Source organism: Rhinopithecus roxellana, chromosome 4 (genome assembly GCF_007565055.1).
Source record: "Rhinopithecus roxellana isolate Shanxi Qingling chromosome 4, ASM756505v1, whole genome shotgun sequence".
In the NCBI taxonomy this organism is placed as follows: Eukaryota; Metazoa; Chordata; class Mammalia; order Primates; family Cercopithecidae; genus Rhinopithecus; species Rhinopithecus roxellana.
Window position 1 is genome coordinate 60,930,970 of NC_044552.1, and position 12,094 is coordinate 60,943,063.

At 39.6% G+C, this 12,094-nt stretch overlaps 1 long non-coding RNA gene across 1 annotated transcript in view; it reads left to right on the forward strand.

Annotated features, from left to right (window-relative positions):
- LOC115897003 overlaps positions 1-12,094 on the forward strand; it is a 247,107-nt gene that overhangs the window by 176,218 nt on the left and 58,795 nt on the right. The window contains exon 5 of the long non-coding RNA XR_004056969.1: positions 7,189-7,333. This is a non-coding gene — a long non-coding RNA (uncharacterized LOC115897003). The remainder of the gene's footprint in view (positions 1-7,188; positions 7,334-12,094) is intronic.

Sequence of the window (12,094 nt, forward strand, 5' to 3'; positions counted from 1 at the left end):
CTAATTTTTGTATTTTTAGTAGAGTCGGGGTTTCACCATGTTGGCCAGGATGGTCTCCATCTCCTGACCTCGTGATCTGCCTGCCTCGGCCTCCCAAAATGCTGGGATTACAGGCGTGAGCCACCGTGCCTGGCCCACAATGATGCTTTAAAATATTTGGGATACAAATAAGCTATTTTAAATTTAACAAATAAAAAGGGCTACACACACATTTTTCAGGCAGGTGTCCATTCTTTAATTTTAACAGGTTGTTCAGCTGTGAAGAGGAGAGAGAACATAAAATTGGATTTTTATTGGATTACTTTTATGCTCAATATAATGTTTTTTGGTCTTATCTAATCCTGTGGAAATATCTAGGAGGATGTAAAATCCAGTGTTCATAGACATTGCTCACCATCTGTTACCAAAGTGAAAAATCAGCGTTCATATTGTGCCTTTATTTCCCTTTGTGTGCTCAGTCTAAACTCAGGCAAAGAGGTCACTATTTGTTCCCTTTACAGCAAACTTGATCCTAACATTGCATATTCCATAATCTGTCATCTTTGTGTAGTTTTATGGTAACTGTCTACTCTTACTTGGCCTCTTCACATACTTATTATGATAGATTTTCTTGATTTACCAAATAAGAAACTTATCCATTAGAAATGTTTGATTGGCTTTTTCAGAAACAAGAAGTTGTTTTGCTTTTTTTAGTGTATATATACTTTTTCTTCCCTTAGACCCAATCTAATCTAGGTGGGAGAGAAAGTAACGAGAGTCTCTTGGAAAACCGAAGAGAGTCACAGCAAGCCCATAGAGTTACATAGGAATCAGGAGGAATAAAAATGTAAAGGTAACATGGATGAACTGTCTATTAGGTGCTTTCGTACACACTATCAGGTTTAAGGTTTGCCAACAGCATTAGGTATGGTGAAGATGATTGATATGGTTTGGCTGTGTTTCCACCCAAATCTCGTCTTGAATTATAGCTCCCATAATTCCCATGTGTTGTGGGAAGGATTCAGTGGGAAATAATTGAATCAAGGAGGCGGTTTCCCCCATATTGCTCTCATGGTAGTGAACAAGTCTCACGAGATCTGATGGTTTTATAAGGGGTTTCCCCTTTCCCTTGGCTCTCATTCTCTCTTTGCCTGTGGCCATGTAAGACATCCTTTGCTCTTCCTTCATCTTCTGCTGTGATTATGAGGCCTCCCCAGCCATGTGGAACTGTGAGTCCATTAAATTTCTTTCCTTTATAAATTACCCAGTCTTGGGTATGTCTTTATTAGCACTGTGAGAATGGACTAATTACAATGATTGTGACAATGACTATGGCCATTGTACAGATAAGGAAGCCAGCTCAGAGTGGCAAGTCACCTGGGCCTGAACATCTTGCTAATAAGCAGCATAGCATGTTCCTTGATTACTCTGTTATATGTGGCTCTAAAAGGTTTTTTCTGTGTGCGTTCATATGGATGTTAGCAAAACCAATGTAAGTGTAGTTAATGGAATTATTATTTCTCATGCCTACTATGATTTCTTGTCTGATTGGAACATAATACTCCAGGATCAGGTTTGTTATACTTCCATCTATGACATGTGCCCCAAATGGCAGTGACCTTATGGCAGAGATTGGCTCAGGAGAAGTATTTTCTCATCTTCTGGAATGTCCTACTAATGAAATAACTTAAAAGACAAGGACATATGAAGGTGATTCTATAATATTAACTCTAACCATTATTAAATTCTTAATGCATGTCACATATGCTTCCATTTGCTTACCTGCATTAATATTTTCACTCTGCATAATACTCTTATGAGGAAGGCACCATTTTTTTTTTTCATTTAAAGATGAAAAGGTTAAGGCACAAGAAGATGCATAACTTGCCAAGGTCCCAAAGCTAGTGTGGGTTCCAATCCAGGTCCTCTGGCTCCACAGCCACTCTCCAGTGCTGCTTTGGAGCCTGATACATTAGTAACTGGTGGCTCCCTAAGAACCTTGACTTTGGCTTTAGTTGATTTAGAAAATATTTTTATGTGTGTGTATGTACTTCCAAATCTCTCATATTTTCTCATTAATTATAAGTAGTCCACGATTTTCAGGACTGTAGTTGTAAAATATAACTCAAGGCATAATGAGAAAGTAGATTTTAGTCATTTGGAATGGTTAGGAACAGCTCTCTGTGTACCTTTCCAGGAATTTAATGTTTTAACTGAGCATAGTGACCCGAAATGTTTGGAGAAAGTGAGAGATTTTGTGTCTATATACATAGGTGTCCCTGTGTCATCTTTTTCTTTAGCTTGAAGCACTCAGGATGGAAAAACAAATCTTGGGAAAGATGAAAGAGTAGAACTAAAGGAAATACCATATAAGTTACAAAGGACTGGAGGTTTATGACTGTAATTTATAATGTCCACTGTCCTTGTGAAAATTATGTGGGATAGTTTATCTTTTTCTATTTGGGAATATACATTTTTTATATTTAAAAATATCTTGTCTTTAGAGTTCTTTTAAGTATAATGATTGGAGGGCTGAGATATACAAACTAGATTTTTTTTTTTTTTTTTTTTTTAAGTTCTAGGGTACATGTGCATAACGTGCAGGTTTGTTACATATGTATACTTATGTCATGTTGGTGTGCTGCACCCATCAACTCATTAGCACCCATCAATTCATCATTTATATCATGTATAACTCCCCAGTGCAATCCCTCCCTCCTCCCCCCTCCCCATGATAGACCCCAGTGTGTGATGTTCCCCTTCCCGAGTCCAAGTGATCTCATTGTTCAGTTCCCACCTATGAGTGAGAACATGCGGTGTTTGGTTTTCTCTTCTTGTGATAGTTTGCTAAGAATGATGGTTTCCAGCTGCATCCATGTCCCTACAAAGGACGCAAACTCATCCTTTTTTATGGCTGCATAGTATTCCATGGTGTATATGTGCCACATTTTCTTAATCCAGTCTGTCACAGATGGACATTTGGGTTGATTCCAAGTCTTTGCTATTGTGAATAGTGCCGCAATAAACATACGTGTGCATGTGTCTTTGTAGTAGAATAATTTATAATCCTTTAGGTATATACCCAGTAGTGGGATGGCTGGGTCATATGGTACATCTAGTTCTAGATCCTTGAGGAATTGCCATACAGTTTTCCATAATGGTTGAACTAGTTTACAATCCCACCAACAGTGTAAAAGTGTTCCTATTTCTCCACATCCTCTCCAACAACTGTTGTTTCCTGACTTTTTAATGATTACCATTCTAACTGGTGTGAGATGGTATCTCATTGTGGTTTTAATTTGCATTTCTCTGATGGCGAGTGATGATGAGCATTTTTTCATGTGTCTGTTGGCTGTATGAATGTCTTCTTTTGAGAAATGTCTGTTCATATCCTTTGCCCACTTTTTGATGGGGTTGTTTGTTTTTTTCTTGTATATTTGTTTGAGTTCTTTGTAGATTCTGGATATTAGCCCTTTGTCAGATGAGTAGGTTGCAAAAATTTTCTCCCATTCTGTAGGTTGCCTGTTCACTCTGATGGTAGTTTCTTTTGCTGTGCAAAAGCTCTTTAGTTTAATTAGATCCCATTTGTCAATTTTGGCTTTTGCTGCCGTTGCTTTTGGTGTTTTAGACATGAAGTCCTTGCCCATGCCTATGTCCTGAATGGTACTACCTAGATTTTCTTCTAGGGTTTTTATGGTATTAGGTCTAACATTTAAGTCTCTAATCCATCTTGAATTAATCTTCGTATAAGGGGTAAGGAAAGGATCCAGTTTCAGCTTTCTACTTATGGCTAGCCAATTTTCCCAGCACCATTTATTAAATAGGGAATCCTTTCCCCATTTCTTGTTTCTCTCAGGTTTGTCAAAGATCAGATGGCTGTAGATGTGTGGTATTATTTCTGAGGACTCTGTTCTGTTCCATTGGTCTATATCTCTGTTTTGGTACCAGTACCATGCTGTTTTGGTTACTACAAACTAGATTATTTTCATTCTGATCTTTTTCTTTTAGTATTTGGGGTAATTTAAATGCTTCTTCATTCACTCACATACTTATTCAACAGATATTTATTGAACGCCTACTATATACCAGACACTCTGCTAGACCCTGAGGATAAAAGGTAGATAAGATGCTGAATCTGTCCTCCAAGCATTTGGATTCTGGTGCAGAAACTGTTGTGTACCCAGTTAGCCCCTGCAGTTTGAGAAGTGCTACACTAGCAGAATGAAAAGTTCTGTAAGGCCACAGAGGAGGGAGGGAGTAATTCCTCCTGTGGTTATGAACAGAAATTTGAGCTAAGTCTTTTAAAGGATGAATAATAAGGTTGGGTAGGCCAAGTGGGCAGGGAGGGCCCAAGAGAAAAGGTGCTCAAATGCCTAGAGTATGAAAAGGACAGAGTAACTATCATTAACTCACAGCTAGGAACACTGATCCCTGTAACCAGCTTGGCTTACCTGAGAAGGAAATGCTACTACCTCTGTGGGTTCCCCCCACCGGTCTTCATTTATTATTGTGTAAAATTAGAGGATGACAGCAGTGGTGGTGGTGGTGGTGGCGGCTGCTGCTGCTGCTGCTGCTGCTGCTGCTTTTTCTTGTTCCTTTTCTGGTTAGCTTGATAGATTTGGGTTAGATATAGGCATTTTCCACATCAGGTTTTAGTTCTTCATTTTTTCAACTTTTCTTTTCTTTTCTTTTCTTTCTTTCTTTTTTTTTTTTTTGAGACAGAGTCTTTCTATGTTGCCCAGGCTGGAGTACAGTGGTGCGATCTCAGCTTACTGCAACCTCTGCCTCCTGGGTTCAAGCAATTCTCCTGCCTCAGTCTCCCAAGTAGCTGGGATTACAGGCATGCACTACCACGCCCAGCTAATTTTTATATTTTTAGTAGAGATAGGGGTTTCACCATGTCAACTAGGCTGGTCTCCAACTCCGGACCTCAGATAATCCACCTGCCTTGGCCTCCCAAAGTGCTGGGAGCGTGAACCACTGTGCCTGGCCTCAAAAACTTTTATTTTAAATATGGGGGTACATGTGCAGATTTGTTGCATGGGAATATTGTGTGATGCTGAGGTTTGGAGTACAGATCCCATCATCTAGGTAGTGAGCATAGTAGCCAATAGGTAGTCTAATGTGCCCCATCTGTATCCAGGCTTTAACCATACTAAGACAGTGGGAAAAAAACTGAGCTGTTCACTGTCACCCAATGAAATGGAAAGTTTTCTACCATTTTGCTTCTGTGTCATTTTCATATTACTTTTTTTGGGAAATTGGATTTTTCTGCCATTCTACTAGACTATATCTCTTTGATCACTACCTATGTGCCCAAATCACTGCTTCTCCCAACTTTTTTTGTGGGCCATCATCTATGAGCATGGTACGTCCATGTGGTGACTTCCTCTGTTTGTTTAAATTTGCACATTTAGAGTTTTATGTTAGGACAGTAAAACACTCATGTCTAAATAACTTATAAGTCCTGGGAAACTCATAAAAATGACCTGACATGATGTTTTGTGCCTATAATAAACCTTGCAGATGGCTAAGAGAAGAATGAAGATGTTTTGACTTACTGTCTCTTCAATTACGTTATAAAAAGTTCGGCGGACTTGTCCATGATCATTAGGAAAATGAATGATTTTCCTATTGTAAATTACAAGTGCCACAAACTACATAAGGACTGTAATTGACAGGTATCAACTGGTAGCATTTATTTACGTTCTCCAAGGCAACCCACAGAACTGTAGTGCTCACCATATTTGTTCAGAAAAATATGTTTTTAAGGAAATAAAACTTCCTTAACACTGATTACTATAGTTAAGCAACTTAATTCCAATTGTTAACTTTGTTTAGTAAATGATAGATGAAACATGATTTTGTAAGATAAAAGAATATGGTGCCAAAATATTATATGAGCATGATGCCAAAAATACACACACACACACATACACACACACCCCTGAATACATTGTTTATAGTGTTTTCTAATTCATGGAAACTGGAAGATGATTTGAAAGTATTATGATCAACTTTGTATTTATTCCAGGAAAATTTAGATGAGGAGAAAATACATTAATGTTGGCATGTAATAAAAACCAACATTTTGTTATATAATTCATTTTGTGATTTACATTTCTATAATTTATTCAATAAACCTAATAAATGTTGGGTAATGAATGAATTTAGTTTCATGAGTAAAAAATAGTACATGAATGATCTGTCATTCTACAAAACTGCTGAATTGTGAATATGGTTTTTTGTGAGTATTTTCTTCCCTTCCTCCTTGTCCCATCCATATGTCCTTCCTTCTTACCCTAACCTTCTACAACCCGAGGATAGCACGTTGAGGGAAGAAATCGTCAGAAGTTTTAATATAATTATATTCAGGATGAGAGTTCTGTTCAACACATCGTCATTGGTTAATTTAGTAATTTCTAGAATTCTGCCTAGACTTGAAAATACTTTCAATACTCATTGCTGAATATTGCTGTTCTCTGCATGTTTTTCTTCTGGGATTGAACTGGACAGGATTTTGGTTTTTTAACGCATTCCAGTGGGTATAAGTATATTGGCTAGTAAAGGTTCCCTTAATTGACCTGGTTTTAATAAAAAATGGTCCAGTACTCCTGCCACTCATTTTTCTCTTTTTTGAAACCGCAGATTAATAACCTGGTGTTATCTCTATCACCAAGGTGAGAAATTCTGCCAACAGTGGTTTACAAAAGCAGCTTTGGGGTTGGATCTGGAGAGTGGCTAGAATTTTACCAAAACTAGATCGCTGTTTTTCTTCTAAATTACGTATGGACAGTTTCAACAATTAAGTTACCAAATTCACATTTTATATTCTGTTCACATATCAGGAAACGTTTAGCCCAAAGTCTGTTTACATAAAAATTTCTTTTTGGATATTTTCTTCTACTCTGAGGACACATGCCTGCCTTTCCCCAGTGTGTTCTCCACCGCTCTCAGTACCTTGAGTATAGTGAGCCTTCAATAAAGAGTCAGTGAATGAATCCCTTTGTCATTGTGTCTCTATTATGTAGAGTGGAAATCTGTGCTGGAACAATAGCTAGTAGATGATCTGCACCAGGGAGGCCTGGGCTAGACTTCAAAAGCTGTTTCCCCATCCCGGCAAGGCAAAACATGTTCTTTTTGGGCTGGGAGGTCACAGCTCTATCCCCGTTCAAGACTCCACCTCCTTTTTTCTCTCTTCCTTCCCAGGAGCCGTGGAGTCCAAGTGTGACTGCCAAGAGGAATCCAGCAAAGCCAAAGAGCCCGAGCATGTAGCCCTGCCCGAAGCCTGCCACACGCATGGAAAACCCAGAGGAAATGAGTGAGGATCAATGGGAAGAAGGGAGCCAGCCAGGTGAGCAAGCTCATCAGTCTGGAGGCTAGCGCCACTGGAAAGAATCCCGGGCGGTTCTGTTTATTTGGCAAGTTCGGGCCATGACCTGAGCTTACACTAAATTACCTCAGAGCAAATTATTTTTTACCAAGCCATGTAAATGTTAGGTCAACTCCCTAGAGCTTTTGGGCTGAAGACAGATGACTACATCAAAGGCTGCTCTTGAGTTTCCAGGTGTGGCTGGGGGAATTGTCTGTCTTCTTTCAGGAAGACATTTCTAACTCTTCCCCTTTCCCTACCTCAGATGAATTATTTTGTTTCATGCCAATTTAAGTGTTACCTAGAGACTTTTTACATAGAGCCAATTTATTATTTATTTATTTATTTATTTTATTATTATTATTTTTTGAGATGGAGTCTCACTCTGTTTGCCCAGGCTGGAATGCTGTGGCACGATCTAGCTCACCGCAAGCCCCGCCTCCCGGGTTCACGCCATTCTCCTGCCTCAGGCTCTGGAGTAGCTGGGACTACGGGCGCCCGCCACCTCGCCCGGCTAATTTTTTTGTATTTTTAATAGAGATGGGGTTTCACCGTGGTCTCAATCTCCTGACCTCTTGATCCGCCCGCCTCAGCCTCCCAAAGTGCTGGGATTACAGGCATGAGCCACCGCGCCTGGCCACATAGAGCCAATTTAATTGAACACAGAGTCCTCTGGTTTTGGTATGAGTGGGTGTGCCTGTGTGCGTGCCTTCATAAGAGGAGGCCAGGCTGTGTTTCTTATTTATAAATACAAATTTCACATCACAGTCTTGGGTGGATATATTCTGAAGTATCCTCCTAGGTAAATTGAATCGGACTATGGTTGATTTTTTTTTTTTTTTTTTTTTTTTTTTTTTTGGCAGGGGGAAGCATTGTAATAATTAAATCACAGGTTGAAGGCTTGTGCAAAGTTTGGTGTTATATTGGGATTTACCAGGGTTCCATTGTGATTCTAAGTTCATTTTAAATTTCTGCCCCCTGCCTTCCTTTCCATTTATGTTAAGTGTTATTACTTTGTATTTTAATGATAACAGAATGTTACTTAAAAATGCTTCCAGCCGGGCATGGTGGCTCACGCCTGTAATCTCAGCACTGAGGTAGGAGGATGGCTTGAGCGCAGGAGTTTGAGAGCAGGCTGACCACCATGGTAAAACCCTGTCTCTAGAAAAAATACAGAAATTAGCTAGGCATGGTGGCATGTACCTGTAGTCTCAGCTACTCAGGAGGCTGAGGTGAGAGAATTGCTTGAGCCCAGGGAGGTTGAGGCTGCAGTGAGCCGTGCTCAAAACAAAACAAACAGCTCCCATTCTACCACTCCTAAAATCCATATTGTATATCAAAAAAGGAAGTTTGCTACCTGAAATGACTCTCAGCAGGGCTTCTCAACCTCTGTTCCCTGGCATTTGGGGCTGTATCATTCAGTATTGTGAGAAGCTGTCCAGTGCATTGCAGAATATATGGTAGCACCCCTGGCCTCTACCCAGTAGATGCCAGTAGCGGAATTCCTCTCCCCAGCTGTGGCAACCAGAAATGTTCTGTGGGGGAGAAATTTGCCCCTGGTTGAAAACCATTGTTCTAGGGTTTTCAACAAAGGAAAAGAAGGTAAAGAAAATAGTAAAGATGTCACGTATGGAATTTTGTTTTTGTTGTTTGTTTGTTTATTTTGTAATGTTACCTTGTGAATTTCCAAAGAAAGTAAATCCTAAGACAATGCAGTCTGCCACTAGATCTCCCATTTAGCCACCAGTTCTCTCTCTGTTATTGACTGGAATTTAGTTTGGATTAATATAACAGTTACAACTCACTTACAACAAGTATGGACTTTGATGCTGTCGTTATCAACTGAAGAACTCCCAGGTGTTTATATTAAACACGCAGCACTTCCTATGAAGTGGCTGTTCTGATCACTGGGTGTTTTCACAGGGCTGGCTTATTGGGGGAAAAAGAGGGAGTGGTTGGAGAAAAAGACTCAAATAAGGCTAATGCAAGACTTTAATGACTGAATGTATGAGTTGAATGAAGAAACATGCCTACTCTACACTGCAATTCAGCAGTTTTTTGAATGGGAGGTCAGATACATGATTTAAATACAGGTTTCATTTAATGCAGTATCTTTTACGGTACTAAAAAAAGGTTTGGGATCCTGCATTCTTCCTGTATAGGATTGTAATTCATTCTCTCTGCTCTCACTCTCTTTCCAAATTTACTTCTACCTCTGTCATAGAATGTTTGAGCTGCCAGACAAGTAGGATCATGTCACTGCTGTGACTTAACATGAAATGTCCTTGTGTCTTTATTTCAAATGTTCTGTTTTTCCTCTATTTTCTGCTCACATGAACATACACTCTTGCCAGGCACGTTCTGGCTTTTCTTATTTCTCTTTCTGATTTTGCCTCCTTCCTGCCCTTGTTTTCTTCCCTTTTCTCTGGCTATAGAAACAGTCAGGTGGCCTTGCTGGCATCATCCTACCTGTTTTGAACTATGTTACCCAGGAACTTCCATTTATTATGCCTCGAGCACTCTCTTTCTTTAATACTATATCTCTCTGAGGGATAGTTAATGATCTTTGCAGCAAATGAAGGTGAACTGTAGCCACATTATTGTTAGAATACAGCCAACTATATGGAACAGATTGGGCTGAGCTTTGAACAGCTGGGGCTGGCAGAGTGAGTCTTGACTTCTCTCGGAAGAGTTCCAGAACTGCCAAATCATCAAACTTGAAGGGGAAAGAGGGACGAGAAAGGTTATAGGGATAGTGGTTCCTGCAGGTGCTTTTTGCTTTTGTGATCTACCTTTTGTGAAATGTTTACTAGTTTGTGGATCTGGCAAAACATGGGCTAATTGAACCCAAGAGCTGCTGTCACTGCCACAGACTAGACCCGCTTAGTGGCCATGATGGTGTTTTATTGTTCATTTGCAGGTACTGAATATGGGATAAAATGGATGCTTTTGTTGTGAAAGCTTGTGGCTCTTTTCAGACAACTGAAACTAGGCTTAGGTTTGAGGATAATTTTGATTTGCAGTGTGCTTGTAACTCTAATATAAATTTAATAATGGCTCCATTGGGACTTTTGGACTATAGTATGGCTTCCTGGTGGATATAATAAACGAGAAATAGGCGAGGTAAGACAGGTACCGTAACCTGGGGGACCAGAGAGCTTAATCAATCCTTCAAAAATGTAGTGTTTGCTCATATAAGGAGTTGTGTGTGTGTATGTACATGCATGGGTGCATATATGTTTAAATGACTTGCTGCCAATATTTTTAAAATGTTTATATAAACATTTGGTCAATTTTTCCAAAGAAGCCAGAATCTGGCTTCGCTGGTCTCCCATGGTCATTATCAGCTGTGGCTGAATAACAAGTACTCCATACCTCTCCTGGGTGGACAGGGCAGGGGCTTTCCAATTCACTAGCATTTACACCCCCTACCCCCACTGTTATTGCACAGATTGGCCTTTGCAAGAAAAGTTCAGGAGAGAAAAGAGACAAGCCTTGGGATTGGGAAATAATGGGTTAGAATCTCAGCTTCAGAGGCAGCTTTATCCATTGGGGAAATTATTAAACTTTCTGAGCCGTAGTTTCCTCCAGAGTAGAATGGGAATATACTCTGCACTCTCATGGTAGCTGGAAGGAATATTAAGCAAAACAGCATATTTAAAGTTTCTAAAACAACTATGTGCATACACAGGAGGATTGCTGTACACATTTGCTGTTACTGTCGTTTTCAGTTGCTGTGTATCACAGGTGAGTTGATACCAATCCTTTAGTGTCCTGTTGAGCATGTTACAAAATTTGATAAACACTTCTGTTACTCAGAACAAAGGAGGAAACCTGTGCCTCGGCTTCCCATATTTTGGGTTTTATTCTACAATAAAATATGTAGTTTTTCTATGGGAAAAAAATCTAATAGAAACAGATTTCTTAAGGGTAGCACAATTTGAAGAGAGAAAAATCTTATAATTTAGTTCATATTAGGTGGACTCTTAGTTTCCTTTTGACGGAGTCAAGACTTTGTAGTTTTGCATCTACTTTCCTGAAGTTTCTGCCCCACACCCCACCCCAATCACATTCAAAATCAGACTGACGGTAATCCTGTACATGGAACATGTGCTGAATCCTCATGGAGGGAAAGGCAAAGAAATGAAAGCCCTATAGAAATTAATAGATTTCCTTAGAGGTGGGCACGGAATGTAGCTTTTGTTAGGCTTGCAATGCTGCGTTGAAGGTTTGTCAGCATTTTGTGCACACAGATTCTTTAAAACTTTTGAGGATGTTTCCCCTACAGTATTGCATTCAGTTGGCATCATTTCTCTAATGTCTGACTTTTGACATCTATCAGAAAGTTTCAGTATGTCTTTTGATGCCACACCAGCTGGGGGCAGGGACTACCTGGTTATTATAGTCATGGTTCAGAAATACAGGTTCTCCCCCCTATTTTTATACTTCCTGCATAGATGGGTTTCCTTTAGATGTGGATATTTCACTTAAATGCATAGTCTTGTCTCAAAATGGTAAGGGATACCAGTGTAGTGGTTTCTTCTTCTGCTTCTGAAAGTGACTGGGAAACTTGCATCTTTCAATAAAATGCTTTCTAGAAGAAGGCAAGGTGGCTAGAAACTGTTAAGGCAGCTCAGGGATCAGTAGGAGACAATAGATGTTAAAGGTAAAAAGTGACTTGTGATTACATCAGTTATGGAGTCCAAAAATCCAACCAGGTTTGTAGGTAACCAGTTACATTTC